At 50.1% G+C, this 21,360-nt stretch overlaps 1 pseudogene; it reads right to left on the reverse strand.

Moving 5' to 3' along the window:
- Positions 1-21,360, reverse strand: part of LOC115313977 — a 45,054-nt pseudogene that overhangs the window by 13,390 nt on the left and 10,304 nt on the right.

A 21,360-nucleotide genomic window follows, 5' to 3' on the forward strand; every position in this document is an offset into this window, starting at 1 on the left:
GGCACCAGCTCGTATAAGCTTGAGGTACCTGGTGCCCACCTAACTTTGCAGCAAGCCTGTGTTTCTTGTCCTCATCTGTGAGCATTAGACTCGCGCGTGCTTTTTTTTTTTTTGGCACGTAATGGCACTGACAACGTATTGGAACCAGGGTGGGAAAAAATACCGATATAACATTTCTCGGCTCCAAAAATTGCTCCGAAACTTGTTGCACCTTTCTCTCCCCTATACAATCACACACTGCCTGAAAGCGATGTTTGCATAGAACAAAAAATAGACAAGATGCATTCACATGATGGAATCAAGGTAAATAGCTACAAAACCTTCCTATCAGCTACAAGTTGCTAAATTAGCTCTTGCTATAAAATCTGGCTTCAAACCTTGCTCCTTTAGCATATCCTGGCTAGTACCTAGTGAATAACTCGCTGGTGGTATCTTGGCGCTCAAAAGTGTGGCTCCAAGTGAACCCAGTCTGCCTCAAATTGATGCATGTATAACTTAAAGAACCGAGAGCCCGGATCAGCTGCGTGCACTCTCTCGTGCTTGCTTAGGTTCTCTGGCATAATGCTGGCATGCTGCGACTTGGCGACGCCAAGAAGCCAATGTACGAAGATGCCATACTCCATCAACCATGCAAGGTCGTTGTCCCACCTCTTGGGTGATGGTGCGGTGTGATCTGTGCGCTCGTCAAACAAATCAACCACCTCCCTTCTATCACCTGACCCTACTCCCTGGACCTGGGTATAGACGGGAACGAGACTGCAGGACCAAAGATAAATATATGACTGGTCCAACTAGCACATAGCTAACACCGCACTGTCCGCTGATGGGGAGAATGGAGGGGTGTTGCAAAGACGCGAGGAACGCGCGAGCCTCCATGAGCAACAAAAAAAAAAAAATAACCTCAGTATTTCGTAGCTTTATTTTCTTTTTTGCTAGTTTGCGAGGAAGAGAGTAATAGAGGGAAGGGGGCAAAGTGCATGGCGCATTGCGTCCGTCTCCTTCCTTTGCCCCCTTGCGTAGTGAGGGGCAGAGCCGTATATAGGAAGAGTTAGGCCAGTCTATGATCTTGCTGCAGCAACGCCCCCCTACCAATGAGCCAATCAGCCCGCGGTGCAGAGCGAGAGGCGTATGTGCATGAACTCACGGCTGCTCCCAGCTGAGCAGGAAGAGCTGCCGTTTCCATTCGTTCGCCCAGCAGAATGCATGGGACCGACATCCACTTTCGGTTCTTTCTTTTTATTTGGCAGGCTCTGGCAATGAAATGATATAATATTATTCCTCGGTGGCTTAAAAAGCTAATGAACTAAGTTGTCTACGTTTGAACACAAACTTTTATTGGGGCAAAAAAAAATATGCTTGTTGCAGACAACGCGTACCTTCAACAGTGCTCAGCGCCTGCAGTGTGTTGCATCAAAATGGCGGTGGTCTCCTCTTAGCTCCCTTCTTCCTCTCTCACTCCTTCGCCGCTCTCCTCCCTTTCTTTCGCTTTTCTCCTCTCCAGCACCTTCATCGCCCCACCCACTGGCCAGACTCTCCCAATATACGGCTCTGGCGAGGGGGATGCGTGAGCGGCGCCTAAAGATGCGTGCGAGCGGCAGCCACCGCGGTCAGGCCGCCGGAAAACTTTCTGAAACAAGAAGCGGTTCGGCTCTACGGCGACGCCGGCTCGGTGGCTCGACAGCTGCATGCCATCGGTAAAGTCGCAAAATTTGGTCACGAATGTCTGTCACTTTCTTTGATTACAAATACAGATCGACCCTTAATTTTTGACAACATATCCGCGAAAAAAAAAGGTAGACTTCAGGTATTTATTTGAATATAAGTCAACCTTTTTTTGTGGAAATGTAGCCAAAAATTAAGGGTCGACCTCGAATCGTGATTAAAGAATTTAAACCTACATTTGCGACCAAATTTTGTGACCCTACTGGGGGAATTAAGCTATCGAGTCACCGAGCCGCCGTCGCTGTAGAGCTGCACCACTTCTTGTTTCAAAAAGCTTTTGGTGCACGAAAACAACTGAAACAGCAGCAGCTGACGGCCCGCCCGCGGGGCTCTCGCGCACATCTCTTGGGCATTGGGTTTCGCCATGGTACCTGTAGCATTCCCCTTGCTTGGCAAGGGGGCATGGGAGGGGGGGAATGCGATGCGCCATGCTCTTTGCCCTCCAACCCTCACAAACGTGCACAAAAAAAAAAAAAAAAAAAACACACCAAAAAACGGAGGTTACTTTTGTTGCTCATGGCGGCTCGCGGCGTTGCCAGCGTTACTTGTGTCTTTGTATTTGGTCTTTCGTCGCTTTGCCAGTCTCCACCTTCTTTCATTTCTTCTTGTCGGCATTTTACAACAGTGTCAGTGAGGTATTGTTGCGAATTTGCAAGGATGTCTGCCAGGGTGACGAAGCTTCGGACGACGATGACACGTCAAAAAGTTCTGACGATGATCAAGTTTTTGGCATCGCCCTGTGATTAAGCTGAGAGCTGTAATTAAAGGTTTGTTTGTTTCTTTTGTCCAAACTTTCCCCTGTTCCTAAAAAACAAAAAAGAAAAAAAATCGTTCAGCCTTTTTACTCTCGTGAAGAAGAAAGACCAGCGGAGCTGTACTCGATACACTCTGTGCTTCTTCTTTGTCGTCGTCTGTTTTTCGCGTTGTTTCCTACGATGAATTCCCACCAACGCGCCCAACTATCCATTCTTCTATTATAGCTGGAAAGGTTGGCGCCATCTACGAGCGACGGTGGCAACCATACTGATTGTGTGCTTGCCGCCGTCGCTGTCCAGAGGCGTTTTTGTTGACAAGTGTTTTGTGCCGGAAGCAATCCTTGGGAACCTAGCCCTTAACAGCTCCACTGTAAAGAACAAAGTCAACCTATATTCAAATTTTTTCCTTTTTTTTTGGGGGGGGGGGGGTTCAATATTGGGGGTTGACCTACTTTTGAGTAAATAGGGTATATTTAAATAAACAGGGCAGCTAAGAAATTCATAGCTTACAAACATCCTAAGTGGAGAAATCGGTGTTCATGAACAGATTCTTAACTGAGAGGAAGCAAACAGAAAAGGTGAACTTCCGATGTCCCGATCACCGCGGGAGCGAATTCTTGCTATGGCGACAGTGTTTTTGGCAACACAAATCTCCAACCGAAGCTCGGCATGCTTTGAAAGACACAGATTTTTTGCATCAAAACAAAAGTGGCAGTCTTTCCGTCAACGCTTGTTTCGGCACCGTGTCCATGCAAAGACATGTTGAAGCTAGCATGACCTAAGGGCACCAGAATGTCCAACTTTACTGGAGCTGGGCTGAGGCAGGGGACACACGAGCAATGAAAATGGGCGCTGCGCAGCAGCAGCCATTGTAACCTGTGCTAACATCCCAACGTCATATTCTCGCGGTGTCATGTCACTCGGATCTGGTCGATGCAGATAAATTTGCGCGGTGCGCCTGTGGTGCGCCTTGCAGCAAGTGGTGAGTGGTGCGCAGTGTCCAATTTCACTGCTTATGTATGCCCTGCTCAACAGCGGCGGTCGCCTCCTACAAACTCAATTGCGACGAAGCCAACAGAATTACCATTGTTGCTAAAGGAGATAGCCCACACAGCTCATTTGAAAAGTGACACGCAGGAAAACAAGTCGCAGCAGCATTCTTTGTTGTCTTGAGGATGCAGGTGAAGGCCAACATGCAGGAAGATAAGTTTGAACTACAAGAGTGGCAGCAAAAACCACCGTGAATACCTGATCAAAATTGGAGTGGACATGCACGCGTTTTGATTCAAGTGCTGGAACAATGCTGTTGAGCTGTGCCTTGGTAACGGCATTAGGACCAATCTTTTACCACCTATGACATGAACACCTTGTCACTAGACAACTGGAACTCGATGCTGACACACCAGTTGGCAGAGCAAGGTTAGATAGGCATCGCGTAGCTCTCAAGGGACTAGCGCAATACGTGTTGACATTTCTAGTACTCTCATGTCGGAATAAAATTAGCCTACTGAAAGAAACAGTGTATGTATCACATGTTGTGAAGGTAATTCGCGACTCCAGCAAAACGGACACCAGTAAGTGGGAAAACCGGGAACCAGCCGGACCAGGTCGCTTCCCGCCGTTCCACATCTCTGGTGTCTTTCGCGGACACGTTACGGTGGCTATAAGGGGGGGGGGGGTGTCAGAATCGCCTAGCCCGCGCCGTGCAAGGAGGCGCGCTAGTATTTCATGACGATGAGAGGTGGCGCGCGCATCGACAATGAGGCGCCCGCGCGAGCCGGAGAAGGCACTGTGGCATTTTGACGAGAGATTCATAGTTCGCAACAACACGCACGTCATTAACGGCGAGACGGTGGAAATTACCCGTGGTCGCCCTTGCCTGACAGCGAATGCGATCCCAACTTTGTTTCCGAACATCCCCGCGTGCCTGTCGAAGAAACTGCTGTCAAAGAGGAAGTCGGTGACGTCCAACGGCGACGTGCCACGAAAGCAAAAGAGGGACGACGTCATTCGTGAAGACGAGCGCATCGTTGCAGCCAACATCACACCAGTAACGCAGCCCAGCACCAAAGAAAAGTTGGAGAGCATGAAAGAAGAAGATCTTCCAAGCAAATATCGGGCTAAGCACGCGATCCCAAAAGCACCGAACGTCGTAGCGTTTTCAGTGTGTGCACCAAATGGTGAAACTCTCTGCTTTCAGAAGCTGCTTTTGTGCTGTACTAGCGAGGCAAGTATCCACTGCACCGCATACGTACAGGGATCAGTGGTGACAACTGTGGATGTCGACAGCGCTGATGTTGTGAAGGACCTGCTTTCGGAGTTAAATACCCTTGTTCCTTGTGAGGGGTTCGAGATGGTGACGGGCATTGACATGATGCAAACAAAAACAGCACAAGATATATGCTGGCAAGCTTCACAGTGTGAAATGTGGTGGAGTTTCGCAAAATGAAAAGCGATGCCTGCAATGCAAATACCTATGCAGGTTCTTGTTGAACCAGGCTTCTTACAAGAGCACAAGAGCAAAACTGACCCGTGTTGAGGCATCACGAAAGGTGATTAGAAAAAATGCGCAACTTCGACGTCTGAAGCGCAACATCGCAAACCTGAAGAAAGACATTGAAAAGATGAAGACAAAGAATGAGTCCACCAGTACCGCTAGTTTGGAGCGGAAGATAGAAGGACTGTCCGAAAAGCAGCAGCTGCGAAAAGCAGCAGCTGCAAAAAGCAACAGCTGCAAAGCTTCAACGAGGAAGGGGACCAACGGTATGAAGTTTGATCAAGAATGGATACTTGAGTGCATTGTCATGCACATGAAGAGCCCTCGACTGTACGAGCATATTCGAACACACAAGCTCATGGTAGTCCCAAGCCCTTCGTGCCTACAGACATATGTCAAAACCTACAAAAGCAGCTTTGGCTTCATTGAGATGGTGTCTGCAGCAATAGCCAAGAAGTCAAAGGACATCAATCCATACCGGCGACACGGAGGGCTTCTTTTTTGTTGATGAAACGAAGCTTTCAGAAAGCCTGATGTTCAACAAAAAAGGACTCATCGATAGATTTGTTGACCTCGGCAGCTACAGCTCTGCGGGTCAGGAAGGTGTCACTTGCGACAAGGGCTTGTGGTACTGTTTCAGCCGTTCACAGGAAAATGGCAGCAGATCCTCGGCGTCTCTGGCGCACGAGGTAATGTGAAGGCAGATGTGCTGTCCAGAATTGTTGCGGATGCTTTGATTTCTGCGGAGAAGTCTGGACTTCTTGTTGATTTTATCACATGCGATGCCGCCTCCTGGAACAGGAGTATGTGGAAAAATGTTTGGTGTCACCGGGAAGCTCACGAAGACAGTCTGTAAGTTCAACATCCAGTGGACCCGAGCCAGTATCTACACTTCATATCAGACTTCCCGCACCTTGTAAAATGTGTGCGGAACTCTATATCTTCAACAGGGCTTCAGACTCCAGATGGACGAGTGAGCAGCGAATTCGTAAAAGAAGCATGGAAGTGCGACAGTGCAAGTACTGTGCCTCTCAAAGCAATGCCGCACGCAACAATGGCTGTTTTTCAGCCGAATGGATTCGAGAAGATGCGAGTGAATCTTGCATTTAGATTCTTCAGTGACGAGGTACTGAGGGGCCTTTATGTATACAGACATGAAGTGGAGAGCCGTTGTGGGCCTGGGAGCCCAGTGGCCGCTTCATTGGTTGTCGTTATGCTGAGGGACCTCATCACTTCCATGACTTCAAAGGCACCGCCGAACTGGTTTGAGACCAGAGACGGAACAAGTCAAGCACATCAAGAGGTTTCAACAATACCTTGACATCTCGGAAGCCACTGTTGGAAAGCTGGGGTTTTTGAGCCAAGCTACAGCTGGAGGCTTTCGGGTGACTCTTGCAAGCACACTCTCGCTCCTGACATACGTGACAAATACTTTGGGATTCAAGTATTTGATGACCGCACGTCTCAGTCAGGACTCTATCGAGAACCTGTTTGGCATCTTGAGACAGATGTCAGGCTGCAACGACCACCTCACACCGACGCAGTTCTTGATTTTAGTGAACTGCCTGAGCTTTTACAGCTTAGCACGGTCACCCACAAGCGGCAACATTTCACAAGGACTCTTAAGCAGCCTTCTTGATCCTCGCAGCAACTCTGACCCGGCAAAACTGCAAAACAAGCTGGACGATCTCTTGGATGCGGGCTACTTGAACGAGGCTCATGAGATGATAAAAGCATGTAGTGCATTGCCAGAGCACGGTGACACGGTTGCATTAAAAAGCGACTCTCGGATAACCTACTATGTTAGTGGCTATGTTGCCCGCAAAATGTTGAAGAAAACCAAGTGCGAACAGTGTTCGAGGTTGCTTCTTCAGCCCAAGGATTGGCCCTCGCTCCCAGGGGAGTCGTGCCTGACAAAGTACATGGACAGGGGAGGCCTTCTTTACCCGTCCCAGGCACTCAAGGACCTAGTTGAAACAATGGAAGATGGAATCACATACCGTTTCACCTTCAATAAGTTGAGGGCGAACAGCGTAAGGTATCTCCCATCTCCTGCCTCTCCAAAAACAGACTGAACTTGGTTGGCTGCGCAGAGCACACTGTCGAAGTGACAAATCAAGTTATTCGTTTCTTTGTGCTTACTAGAATGCATTTCCTTGTTGCAGCTCAGAATGCGTCCAGACAAGGCAAGAGGGACAAGATGAAGTACCTCAAGCTGAGGCATACAATGTGATCTCCGTTTCTGGTTACCGTCCAAACTACTTTCTGTACTTTTCTTTTTTTTTTAAATATTGGTTGTTTTTTAAATAAGTGAGAATACAGGTTTGAATATTCAAATGAGGGTGTTCTTTCTATTTGCTAAAAAATGTCAGATATGGGCCCTTGTGGCCCATATTTTCGAGAATCGTGCAGAGAGACATATTCGTGACCAATTAATTTCGCGGATTCTGGAGAACGGAATTCAGGGCTTCTAGAGGCCAGTATTTTCGCGTGCCCCTAAATTTCGCAAATGTTTTAATTTGTGAAATTCACAAAAATTAGGGCCTTGCGAAAAAAAAAAAAAGGTTTTACAGTGGTTTCTCTTGTTGATAACGCTTCAGCGTATCGAGAGCCTTGGGCGCCCACACGCAACTAAATCATTATAAAATGATTAGCAGGTTTATTAGGGGGTTGCTTTAGCCACACGTTCGAAGTCAGTGGAGCTTGGTGGAAGTTAGCTTAAAGGGCAACTCCGCTTCAATTTTGGTTTTGAGACAACAATGCAGTCCTCTTCAGTATCGCCTAGGAAGACCACACGTCAAATATTACGACGCAGTTCTCTCTAAAGGTTTCTTAAACGGTCGGGCAAACTTTGCAACTCGCCAAGTTGCCGGTATCGGCTGACTCGAGCGGGCGAATTCAGGCGCAACCAACAGCGCAGTCAAGGCTACGGCATGGGCGAAGCCAACATTGAGCTAAACGTCATGATCATGGCCCCTTTTGCTTGTTTTTAGTTCTCCGATCGAGCGTAGCGCATGACGTCAGCAATGTTGCCTCTTGGCGCTCAGCGGTGTCCACGTGATTGGCGTATGCGCCTGCGCAGCGCGCTTCTTGGGAGCAGACCAACCGCCCGCCGTGGTCCCGCTGTTACTGCCGTCTTCCGCGTCACATCCACCGTCGTCGTCTCACCGTTTGTGATTATTGCCTCTCGGAGTTTCGTCCACACTATGGACACCACGTGCGCAGAGTCGCAGACTTATGCCGCAGTTGTGCAGACGTCGTCGAATGCCGTAGACACCAAAACGTAGCGAAGAGTGCAGTGCAGACGACACTCGCGCCTGCCGCACGCCCGCCGCCCCAATCCCGCCCGTCGTTGGGCCGAGGATCACGTGACATCTCGTACCACGTGATGGCCATGTACTTGGCGGCCCGAGGCCAATGTTGCCGGACGGAGCCGAAGTTTCGGTTTCGTTTTCCGCTCGTGTTTAAAATTAGATTTAAAAATATATATCCCATTTTTCGCGAAGGAAACGACGTAGTGTCTTTTACTATGGCTTTTTAATTCGAAATCACTCATTCCCCCAAAATCTTCGGAATTGAGCTGAGTTGCCCTTTAAAAGCATTCATGTCAAGCGCCGCATGATCGTGCGGAGCAAGTACCAAAGCGCATGTATCGGAGCGGACGCGCAAGCGGACGGGTACCTCAGTGGCGACGGCAGCGCCACCGCTGCGTCCTGACCGGCTGCTCTCTCCGTCGCACCGCGATTCTGCCACTTCCCCCTTCTAGCCACCGTAGACACGTGTTGTCGGCGCGGTGGCCAACAATGTAATTTGACGAAGGTTAGAAAAGTTTGCCCAAGTGTTTATTAGTGTGGTCAAGCCTCAGTAGATTGTTTCCTTCCATCACGTGTTTGAAAAACCGTTTACTTCACAACACACGGTCGCCGGTCGCGTGTTTTAGAATTCTTGGATGGTTTGGAATCACGGAAAAACGTTTTGATTTCTTGTCTCTCTCGAATCACATTCAAAGTGACGACTACTTGGTAACTGATAAGTGGTTTCTTTATAAGGATGTAGAACAGTAGACTGAGGATGAAAGACAAGGTGTTCCACTAGAGGGAACACCAATGTTGAACTCAAGTGAATGGGAAGGTTCGATGGCTGCTTTTCTTTTAGTTTGGTTGTGTTCGATTAGCTTCAAGTTCGAGCCACCCACGCCAGTCAGTGCGTTGGTTATTCATTTTGGCTGCTTTTCGCCGAAAAAGCCTCTGGACAACACTGAAGGAGTAGGGCTGATTTTGCAATTACCTGATTCAGGAAAACCTGGCCGCTGCACATAATTAATGAGGGAAATTATCTGCTTTCAAAAGGTGGGGGTTGTGTCTCGCAAAGTAAGAAGCTGTCACGGCGTTATGATCTATTGCGCCTCCAATATTTATATTATACCCCCGTTGAAGCCAGCAGCAATGCACGTCTACATTGCTCAGGTTGACGGGCCTCAAAAAAGTACTCCTTTTCTCCAATCACGATTCGAAGTCAAGTTTAATGCAGAGAAGTTCTGCTTGAATCTCCGATGAAGACTCTCTTCAGTCTGTCCGCAATCGTCTACGTGCTACCGGCTAGAACCCTTTGGCTAAATTTAAGTAGTAGCTCTCTGTCTGTCAAATATACTTTTATTCAGCAGTTCACCCAATTGCTAGTCAATTAAGCTCATATTTCAACCCGGAGAATATACTATATTGTCACGGGTGGTGACGAATAAACAAGAAATGAACAGAAATAAATAAACGTTTAATGTGGCGAACTTGTGCCAAAAATAAAGAAGGAAACAAAAGAAAGCAGAGCGTCGCGGGCGTCGAAGTCGGCGTGTCAGCAGAGTCGAACGCTGGGGCGAAAACTGACTCGACAAGATCGCGGGCGGCCTCTTATCTAGAGTGCGTCGCTATCTCGAAGATTCGGCGAAAGCGGCTCGAGCGTCGCGTGATCGGGCGAGAATGAACACGCACTTTCTAGAAAACAAAAGCAGGAATAAATGATAGAAGTTACGAGCGGTACATGAATAAACGAGAACTTTCTGGAGGTCCGTGACCGAGCGTTGCTTTCTCAGCCCTGGGCGCGGCATTATCCCCCCCTTTAAAAGTGCATCGTCCCGGTGCAGCACAAAAACGGAAAACAAAAAAACAAAAGGACAGCAGAATTGCTAGCCGGAGTTCACAGTCCACAGTTCACTCGTCGACGAGAGTGGAGAGTCCTATCGTTCGTAATACGGCTTCAGCCGGACGACATGCACCACCTCGGGTCGCGGCTGACGTCTTGCAGATGGGCGCGTTCCGTCGGGTAGAACTTCGTAGTTCAGATCGCCGAGGCGTCGGATGATCTTGTAGGGCCCAAAGTAGCGCTTCAGGAGTTTTTCGCTGAGACCGCGACGACGAATCGGCGTCCACACCCAAACTCTGTCTCCGGGCTGGAAGTGGACGTCGCGGCGACGAAGATTATACCGGTGAGCGTCGACATGTTGCTGGTCTTGAATTCGTAGTCTGACTAGCTGGCGGACCTCTTCTGCCCGTTGAGCAACCACCTGGGCGTCATCGCTCCCGTCATTGACTGACTCGTGCGGCAACATTGAGTCTAGCATAGTCGTCACCGCCCGGCCATACACCAGCTGGAAGGGCGTCACTCCTGTGGTCTCTTGCACGGCTGTGTTGTAGGCGAACGTGACGTAGGGCAGCACTTCGTCCCAGGTCTTGTGCTCCACGTCGACGTACATAGAGACCATGTCGGCGATTGTTTTGTTGAGCCGCTCCGTCCACCCGTTGGTCTGCGGATGGTATGCCGTTGTTCGACGGTGTTCCGTGTGGCTTAGACGCAGGATCTCTTGGGTCAACTGTGCCATAAACGATGACCCTGGGTCTGTGATCAGTACTTCGGGGGCGCCATGGCGGAGGACGATGGACTCGATGAAGAACTTGGCGACTTCGACAGCAGTCCCCGAAGGAAGGGCTTTCGTCTCGGCGTAACGAGTGAGATAATCGGTGGCGACGATTATCCAGCGGTTCCCCATCGTCGACGGTGGAAAAGGACCCAGCAAATCCATTCCAATTTGCTGGAAGGGCTTGGTTGGCGGGGTAATCGGCTGAAGGAGACCTGCTGGCTTTCACGGTGGTTTCTTGCGTCGCTGGCACTCATGGCACGATCGTGTGTAGAGATGGACGGTCTTCGGAAGCTTTGGCCAGTAGTACTTGTCACGAATCCGGGCAAATGTCCTGCTGTAGCCGAGATGTCCGGCCGTTGGGTCGTCGTGGCACGCTTGAAAAATTTCTTCTCGGAGGCTGGCGGGGACAACCAGTACCCAGGGGGTTTCGCTGGTTCCGAAATTCTTTCTGATGAGCACGCCTCGCCGCAGGACAAAGCTCGGTAGGTCCCGAGAAAAGACCCGTGGGACAGAGCCTCCTCGACCTTCGAGGCTGTCGATCACGGAGCTAAGTTCCGCGTCGTCGCGTTGCAGTGCCCTCATGTCGGTAGCGTCAAGTGCGCCTAGAAAACGGGCGTCGTCATCGTCGTCCGCGCCGGAGATTGGAGGTTCGACTGGAGCCCTAGACAAACAGTCAGCGTCATTATGCTTGCGGCCGGACTTATGCACAATGGTTACGTCGAATTCCTGCAGTCGAAGGCTCCAGCGGGCGAGGCGTCCGGACGGATCCTTGAGGTTTGCGAGCCAGCAGAGGGCGTGGTGGTCTGTGACCACGCGAAACGGGATCCCGTACAAGTACGGGCGGAACTTGGTTATCGCCCAGACGACAGCAAGACATTCTTTGTCGGTCGTTGAATAATTTTGTTCTGCCTTAGACAGCGCCCGACTTGCGTAAGCGATTACTCTCTCTGCCCCTTCTTGTCGCTGAACGAGTACCGCACCGAGACCGGTATTGCTGGCGTCCGTGTGGATTTCAGTCTCCGCCGACTGGTCAAAATGTCCGAGGATAGGGGGCGACTGGAGCCTTCGCTTGAGTTCGTCGAACGCTTGCTCTTGCTCCTCTCTCCACTGGAACTGCACGTCGTCTTTCGTCAGATGCGTCAGCGGTGCAGAAATTTGCGCAAAGTCACGAACGAAACGTCTGTAATAGGCGCACAGCCCAAGGAATCTTCGAACGGTCTTCTTGTCTGATGGCTTCGGGAACTCGGCGACAGCGGACGTCTTGGCGGGATCAGGGCTTACACCCTGAGCACTCACGACGTGGCCCAAGAATTTGAGCTCACTATAGGCGAACCGACACTTGGAAGGCTTGAGGGTCAGCCCAGCAGCTTTGAAGGCCTGTAGCACGGCTCGCAGTCGTCTCAGGTGCTTGTCGAATTCGCTTGCGAAGACCACAACATCGTCGAGGTAGACGAGACAGCTTTGCCATTTCAAGCCGGCAAGGACGGTGTCCATAACGCGCTGGAAGGTTGCCGGCGCTGTGCACAGCCCGAACGGCATTACTTTAAACTCATACAGTCCGTCCGGCGTGACGAAGGCCGTCTTCTCACGATCTCGTTCGTCGACCTCAATCTGCCAGTACCCGCTCTTCAAGTCCATCGACGAAAAGTATCGGGCGTGGCGTAGTCGGTCCAGGGTGTCGTCGATGCGTGGCAGTGGGTAGACGTCCTTTTTTGTTACGGCGTTCAGTCGGCGATAGTCCACGCAGAACCGAAGAGTCCCGTCTTTCTTTTTCACCAGGACTACCGGTGAAGCCCACGGACTCCTTGAGGGCTGGATAATGTCGTCGTCAAGCATTTCTTGTACCTGCTGCTGGATGGCTTCCCTTTCTTTCACAGAGACCCTGTACGCCGGCCGATGCACAGGGAGTGCGTCGTCATCAGTAATTATCCGATGTTTCGCAACCGTCGTTTGGCGCACTTTCGACGACGTGGAGAAGCACTCATTGAACTCGGCGAGAAGGTCACGAAGTTGTCGTCGTTGTGGGGCTGGGAGGGATGGGTCGATGTCGAGCTCTGAGGACGTGATTGTCTTGTTCTGCGTCGGAGAGGCGTCTTCTGAGATCACGGCGATCGCGGCTGAGTCTTCAATTTCCTCGACGTAGCCCACAGTTGTACCCTTTGTAAGGTGCTGCGACTCTTGCCGGAAATTGGTGACAAGGGCTACTGTACGCCCGTCCTGGAGCTCAGTTACGCCTCTTGCAATGCCAATCCCTCGTCCGAGGAGAAGTTGGACGCTTCCTTCCAGCAGTGCTACACCGCAGGTGGCTCCTTCGGTCCCGACGGGCACAAAGACACTCGACAGCGGCGGCAGGTTTACGTAGCTGGCGAGGACTCGCACTGCAGCTAACGTCGGTCTGGTATTTTCCACCGATGGGGCAGGCTTCCGAAGCGTCAGCTTGTTCTCCGCAAGGTCGATGATGGCGCCGTATTCACACAGGAAGTCCATTCCGAGAATGACGTCCCTCGAACAGTCTTGCAAAACGACGAACTTCACAGGGCATGTTTCGCCGTGAATCTCGACGCGAGCGGTGCATCTCCCGACTGGTGTAATCAGGTGTCCTCCGGCGGTTCTTATTTGTGGTCCATCCCACGGCGTCATGACTTTTCGAAGGCGGCGAGAGAGCCTCCCACTCAAGACTGAGTAGTCTGCTCCGGTGTCCACGAGTGCAGATGCGTCTTGGCCGTCGATGACGACGTTTAGGTTATTGGACACCACTGCAGCGGCGTCGTTTTGGTTTCTGGTAGCGTTCGAGTGGGGGCCCACCGACGTTCGTGGAGGATCTTGGCGTCGGTCGTCTTCGGCAACTCCACCTCCAGGGGTTGCCGCGCCTAGTTTCCCCGGCGAGGAGCGAGGGGGGACAGGCTTTCACGTCGTGGTCGGTGCATCGGCGAAGCTGGACGTCGCGGTGACGGCGACCGGAACTCTCGGCGGGACGCATGCTCGGGGGACTGGGGTCGTCGCAGGTACTCGTCGATCTCCCGAGGGCGTTCACCATACCGGGGGCGCGGGTCGCTCGGGTGGAACCCGCGTAGCCCGAGTCGTCGGTATGGGCATCGGCGGTAGGTGTGGTCCGCTTCCCCGCAATGGAAGCACAGAGGGCGTCGGTCGGGCGTTCGCCACACGTCGGTCTTGCGGGGTGCGCGAGGCTCCGGGCAGGCGTACTGGACCTGGTCGTCGTGGCGTCGGTCGTGCTGCGGCGCAGGAGACTGACGTCGGGGCGGCGTGACATAGGTGCGGCGAGGCGGCGGTGGCCGTCGGGCCACTGCGGCGTAGGTCAGGGCGGGCTCTTCGGGTGGTGCTACGCAGGCAGGAGCCTCCGGTTGAATTGCTCGCTGGACTTCTTCGCGCACCACTTCGGCGATCGACAGCTCAGCCGGCTGGTTGGCAGCAGGCAGAAGCTTGCGGAGCTCCTCCCGGACGATGTCGCGGACGATTTCCCGAAGGCCGTCGACACCGGTGGCGTTCAGGTCTAGTCGGCAAGATGCGGCGGTTCGAGGAGCAGGCACGCCGGCGAGTCGATGGTAATGGCTTGCTCGGGCCGACAGCGCTCGCTCGATGTTAGTGGCTTCAGCCACAAAACCGTCGACGGTTGTCGGGGGATGGCGGAAAAGGCCCCCAAAAATTTCAGCCTTCACGCCACGCATGAGGACACGAAGCTTCTTCTCATCGGCCGCCTCCGGATCGGCTCGGGCACATAGGCGCATGACATCCTCTACGAAGCTGGTCACGCTTTCGTTGGGGCCCTGCACCCTTGTTTGGAGAAGGCCCTCCGCTCGCTGCCGACGGTGGTGGTTGAGGAACGTTCGCTTCAATTCCGCGGCGCAGGACTCCCACGTAGTGAAGGACGCTTCGTGGTTTTCAAACCAATGCCTCGCAGTTCCTTCAAGCGCGAAGTAGAGATTGTGGAGGCATTGTTCAGTCGTCCATCCGTTGTGGCGGGCTACACGTTCGTAGTGTTGCAGCCAGTCTTCAACGTCCTCGTGGACGTCTCCGTGGAAAGGCGTTGGAGTCCTGGGTGCGACCGGCAGGTACACAACGGCAGAAGCGGCCGGGGTCTGCGCCTGGTTGGCCATCGTCGTCTTCGGGTTGGTCGTGGGTGGCAGAAGTCCGTGTTCCGGGGGTAGACCTCGGATGCGGCGACTTGACCGGGTCTCGATCTGGTCTTCGTCGGGTCCTCCGGAGCTGGGGTTTGGACTTGTACTGCGGGAACTTGGAGGGCTGCGCCGTACGGACATGTGATTACCCCGCACCTCCACCAGAATGTCACGGGTGGTGACGAATAAACAAGAAATGAACAGAAATAAATAAACGTTTAATGTGGCGAACTTGTGCCAAAAATAAAGAAGGAAACAGAAGAAAGCAGAGCGTCGCGGGCGTCGAAGTCGGCGTGTCAGCAGAGTCGAACGCTGGGGCGAAAACTGACTCGACAAGATCGCGGGCGGCCTCTTATCTAGAGTGCGTCGCTATCTCGAAGATTCGGCGAAAGCGGCTCGAGCGTCGCGTGATCGGGCGAGAATGAACACGCACTTTCTAGAAAACAAAAGCAGGAATAAATGATAGAAGTTACGAGCGGTACATGAATAAACGAGAACTTTCTGGAGGTCCGTGACCGAGCGTTGCTTTCTCAGCCCTGGGCGCGGCAATATAGTACGTAATATAATAAATAACTCGCTCGTCAAAATGACTTCTCGATTGCTACTAAAACCTGAATTGAAATACAAGTATTAGCTGCTTAGTGGGGTGCCGGCGGGTTAAAGGGACCATGAAATGACCTTTTTACTTCTTCCAGATAACTTTTACATTAAACCGTTAATGTTCACTGAATGCCGAACATGCATCCGTTTTCGTCTCGGTTTAATAACTTCTACACAAACAATTAACGAAAAATTGACTTTTTCTTTCTCTCCAACTGACCGCAAAACAAGCCGTGACGTACGCTGTTTCCGGAACCGGAAGTTCTCTCGGCAGTACGAGAATGGGAGCGCTAGCGGCGACGACTTGGGGTGCGCCGGTAGGTTTTACTGCGCTAATGTCACCGACGTATTTTCTGAAACGGCGCCTCTCATCGCCGCATTGCAGCGGAGCGAAATTCAATGAGATATGTTGCGCTACAGTGACAGCTCCCATACGCCGGTATGCCTGTTGGGAAGTGCAGCGAGTCTTCCGGGTAAGACTCCAGAAGTCATCCCAACTGTCATTGTTGGTAAAAGGCGGCCCGTGTCAGTCATTTGCAAAGCGACGTAGATGGAAACAAATTGCCGCGGCGTTTTTCGCGGCCACGGAGATGCAGGAGCGAGCCGACGTTAAAAAATATACGTTTGAACTACGAGAGTGTCCGCAAGAGCCGCGCAAATACCTGTTCACACTCTGAGCGGACACGCGCGTTTGATCGAAGGGCTGTATTCGCGCTGTTGGGAAGCGCTTTGGGACCGTTGTTTTACGATTGCAACTCGATACTGATGCGACACTCGGCAAAGAAAGGTTGGACCGGCATTGCACGTATACCTCCCACGAACTGTTATAGCTCGACAGTTACGTGCAGTCTGTCAAAATAAGAATGGCATACCAATACCAAAGTGTACATAACGTGTTACAAAGGAAATCCATACGGCGTTTACGGCGTTTATTTCAGCTCTATATCACACAAAACAAGAAGATAGAATCGACGAGAGTCCCATTTCGACGAGTGTTCGTCAACACTGCCTCGGAAAACAAGGGGAAAAGATTGACCTCACCTCTTAATCTAAAATTGAGGTTAGCGATCAAACTATAATACGGGAAGGGTCCACAAAGGTAGCGCGGGCATATTCCATTCAGCACGTCAGCCAGTCGTAGGCAGACGGTCTTGCGAGGAAGCAATGCTGCGCCGAGTCGGAGTGCCTGCTAGGCCTATATTCTGAGCAGCTCGCTTCGTCGGAGTTGGTGGATTTTCTCGGGTGTTTGTAGATCCAGCGTTCTTGTTCGTCGTGGTCTGTTTTAAGTAATTTTTTTCTTGCTGCTTGAAGTCGGCACACGCGAGAAGAACACGTAGAAAACTAAACGTCAAGTCAGTCAGAGTTTTGAGAGGAAGGGAATCAAAGGAAATAAACGTTCGTTGGTCGTCGCCACCCAAGTAACTGAAGTCGGCCCTGCCCTACTGCGCACGCGCAGTAGTTGCTTCGTTTACCACACGATAGATGGCGCTTGGCTCTCAGCAATATCAAATTTGGTAATTTTCGCCACACATCTCTAATTATGCTACAAAATGTGGATCTGAATATTATTTAACAAAGCTTTTAGGAAACATTCGCCGGCTATTTATTTTTTACGGTCGCGGTGCTGGTGAGGTAGGCTCCTACCCAATAGGCGACGTGGATTCGGCTGACGTGCCCCGTTTCCGCGGATGCATCGTAGTGAAAAGGCGAAGGAAAGAAGGCGCAAAAGAGTCCAGTTTTCTTTTAAAAGTTCTATAGCAAATAATTTTTTTTGGCTCCCTATTTTTGTGTTTTTGTGTTTCTTTTCACACCTTTTACGACGTGCGGTGGATTAAATTTGATTTTAAAATCACTTCATGGTCCCTTTAACATGCTCCTTGGCTCAAGAAGTGCTTATCATATTTTTTTTTGCAGCCTCTGTTGTTGACTGGGCAGACGACTGAGAAACGCGGATACGCACAAAAGCTCGATTTCGCGGACAGACAAGTCGCATAGTCGAGGCATGCGAGTTAGCTGAAAATTGCTCTCGGTGGAACAATACTGTAGTCATCGCCGCTTTCCTTAGACGACCAAAACTGATTAGTATAACACCGTCTCTCCGGAGCCCATAGTTTCGGTTTTGAACAAAATCTCTGCAATGAAAGTTTGACACGAAAAGAACAAAAGACACCGGGAATACAAAACAATGCTCTACAAGTTCATGTGCACCGGCTACACTTAACCGTCTGAGTTCAAATACCTATAAAATTGGGCATTAAACAAAAGAAAATATGTTAAATTGAATGCGCCACCCGTTCAGGCGGCCCGGCCGAGCCGACACGACCTGGACCCAGCCGCCACGTTTGTTTGGTGGTGGCGCCCCCTATAGGTCGCTGGAGTCGCGAATATGGTATTTATTTGAGCTGTTTGTCACACAAGACAGCAGATCGAATCAATGAGAAAGTCAGCAGCTCCTGCCAACCACCCTGATACTGACAAGAGCACGACGGGGGGATAAGACTGCATTCTACCTAAAAAAACTTTCAGCCTTTCCACTTTGGTGAAGAAGGAAGTCCAGCGAAGCTGTACTATTGTGGGAATGAAGTATTAGCTGGCCGCAAGTTGGCAAGTCAGAGTGGAAATGCTAAAAAGGTTCTTGCCATCAATGAGCGATGGTGGCTACCAGACAACTGGCAAGCTGGGTGTCTGGTGGCCGCGGTGCTGTAAGGAGTGTTGTGTCGACATTTATTTGCCAACGGACACGATCCTGGGGCTATTCACACAGATAAGATGCGCTTAAAAAAATAATATAATTCCGCAGGCACCTTCTATTTAGCAAGGCAGCAGGCAGTTGGCAGATAGTCTGAAGCAATGTTGCATTGAGTGCCTTACTAGGCCTAGTGTTCCTAGCTGGCCCTTCACGTCCGCTTGGCACTGTAATTGAAGCTTTATCTGGTGATCTGTGGATCCAGCCTTCACCACCGCAGCGTTATCTGGAGCACTTCTTTCTTTTTCCTTTGTTCTGCTCTAAGCTCGTGGATAGTAGGCAGAAAAATTAATACCCGTTGGTCGTTGCCACAATGTAATCGACGCGTTCGGTAATGTTAATCTGATCCTTAAAAGTGTGTTAGACATTCCTGGAGCTGTCGTAGGATTCAATCGTAACTTATGCAAAACTTACGATAATTTTGATTTGTGAGTACGGATTTATTGTTAGGTTTCGTAGTGCACACATCTTTTGTTTTAAGATTGTTTCATGAGCCTGGGCTCTGTATTTTATTTGGTCCAGCCAGTAGTGATGGCTGAATTCAAAGCAACCAAGAGGACACCAACGGTACAAACCAGCAAACAGCTGTCACCGAGGCAACTGCCTGCTGTGAACAACATAAGCAATTCGAGTGGGTTCAGGAAATCATCAAAGTGTCTTAATTGTCCTGGTGCCTCTGTCGCTCGTTATTTTAGTCACTGTGGATGTAACCAATGTTAATGCCTAAGCCAGCCTTTATAGTTAGGTAATTTGTGCGACAAGCGTTGCATCACACAGCATCCCTAAATAAGCTCAAGGACTACTTACGAAGCACGACGGTACGCAGGTTTTGGAGATCTCCAAAGGCTTCTTTTTTTCCCCGGACCCACACCAGCTCAACCTGAGGGCAAGGTCGTGCTTGACAAGGGCACAGAGGACCCGGTGTGTCGTGTCTTTTTCGTCGTTGCCTCCAATAAGGGCTAGGTGCTGGACCTGTACGAAACACAACCACCATGAGACCCAAATTCAGACAGATCTAATGAAAGGAAAAAGCCATGTCAAGGTATAATCTCGTACATCGCCCAGAAGCTGGCAATTTATGATAGGTGACTGTACCAAATAGATAGTCAAAAATCCCAAAAAAATAGGTTTCTTAGCCAACCTGTCAGATTTATTACCCAAACCATCCCCTTGGCTGTCTACTCTTTTCAAGGGTGGATAGAGGAACAAAAACAAAAAATTCACAGGAAAAAAAAAATAGGTAGAGCACAAAAACAAGTCATACACAGAGGTAGTTCGAGATTGTACCTCGAGTCAAATAAACGTCGGACATGTTACAGCATAGGAAAACCTTTTTCAACAGTATGTCTCAGCACATTTAGAGTGTCCACAGGCACTCCAACAAAACATTTTCAGAATTTTCGTTTTCCTTGCACACAACAAAAACGGGATATTCAGGGTGTCTCGTAAATTATTCTTTTGAAATTCCCCGACTTTTCCAGGCTTTCCCTGACAATTTCAGGTGAAATTCCCTGACCACTCTAGAGGTGGTTAAATATATAAGACCATTACAACACAAGGCATTGAGCACTGTGAGGATCATTTTGCGCAGGCTTAATCCAACTTGCATATACCGAAATATTTGGGTTCGTCCAGTCCGCGTTAAACAAGCACTTTCTTGCTGCTGACATCGTCAGTGAAGAGGCCACTTCCGGAAACACGATGAAAACACGACGCTCAGCTACACAGGTCAATAACCAAATGGCAACATGGCCGCCAGACGCACTTTCGGATACTTTCGGCTGAAGGCTTGGATTGGAGTCTGCGGCTTTCCCATTTGTTACCATATCTACTACAAGGAGGCTCTAACTGGATCTAGCCTAGTGTCGCGCCCTCAATCCAATCCATTGCTTCGACTGGATTTGTCGGTTCTGTTTGCATTGGGCAGCGCACTGTACACCGGGGGAGCAGAGCTCACGCCTCACTCTAAGCAGAATTTATTGCCTATATTTGTGCCCCCAAGTCCTAAAGTCTTTGCTCAGGGCACTCGATGGCCTTTCCGGCTAATTTTGCCTGACTGGGCTCGCTTTTTGACAATTTCCCTGACAATGCCCCGATTTTTCTCGAAAATTAAAATTTCCCTGACAATTCCTGGTTTTCCCGGTCACTAGACACCCTGCATATTATGCTAAAGAGGCTTCAGGAGACTACACGATTTCTCATGATTTCTGTCTGGTATGATTGACTACTAAAATAAATGTGTATATAGTAAACATCAAAGCACATTGATTATACCGGTAAAGTTGGCAATAGAGGTTTTCCAATCCAATCCAATGCATGACCTGCTGTCTAATGTTCATAACTCCCACCCTTCTTTTGGCAACTTTTACAGCGGAGCTGTTAAGGGCTAGGTTCCTTAGGATCGTGTCCGGTATGTCGACACAAACCTGCCTAGACAGTTACCGCCATATATAAGCGACGGCGGCAAGCACACAACCAGTGTGGTTTCCGCCGTCACTCGTAGATGGCGCCAACCTGTCCAGCTATAATAGAAGAATGGATAGTTGGGCACGTTGGTGGGAATTCATCGTAGGAAGCAGCGCGAAAAACAGACGACGACAAAGAAGAAGCACAGAGTGTATCGAGTACAGCTCCGCTGGTCTTTCTTCTTCACGAGAGTAAAAAGGCTGAACGATTTTTTATCTTGGAATGCTACAGCTTCAAATATACTGCCTTCTCAAACGTAGTGTATGGCTTTATATATGTAATCTTATTTTTATTAAACATTATAAACCAGGGGTGGCCGTTGTGGACACGAGTGAAGAGCCATAAAAAAATAACCATTTCAAGATTCGCAGCAAAAAGGTAAACAGGAGGCATTGTACTTGTTTAATTCCTTTCACCTCACTTATAGCCACAGCGAATTCCAGTCATAAAGCAGCTGTTCATCACATTTCTTTCTTACGTGTCCCCAATTGTGAAACAAGCACCTTGAAGTTGGGCTGCGAAAACAC

Source organism: Ixodes scapularis, unplaced genomic scaffold (genome assembly GCF_016920785.2).
Source record: "Ixodes scapularis isolate PalLabHiFi unplaced genomic scaffold, ASM1692078v2 PGA_scaffold6__148_contigs__length_123643588, whole genome shotgun sequence".
NCBI classification, from domain to species: domain Eukaryota; kingdom Metazoa; phylum Arthropoda; class Arachnida; order Ixodida; family Ixodidae; genus Ixodes; species Ixodes scapularis.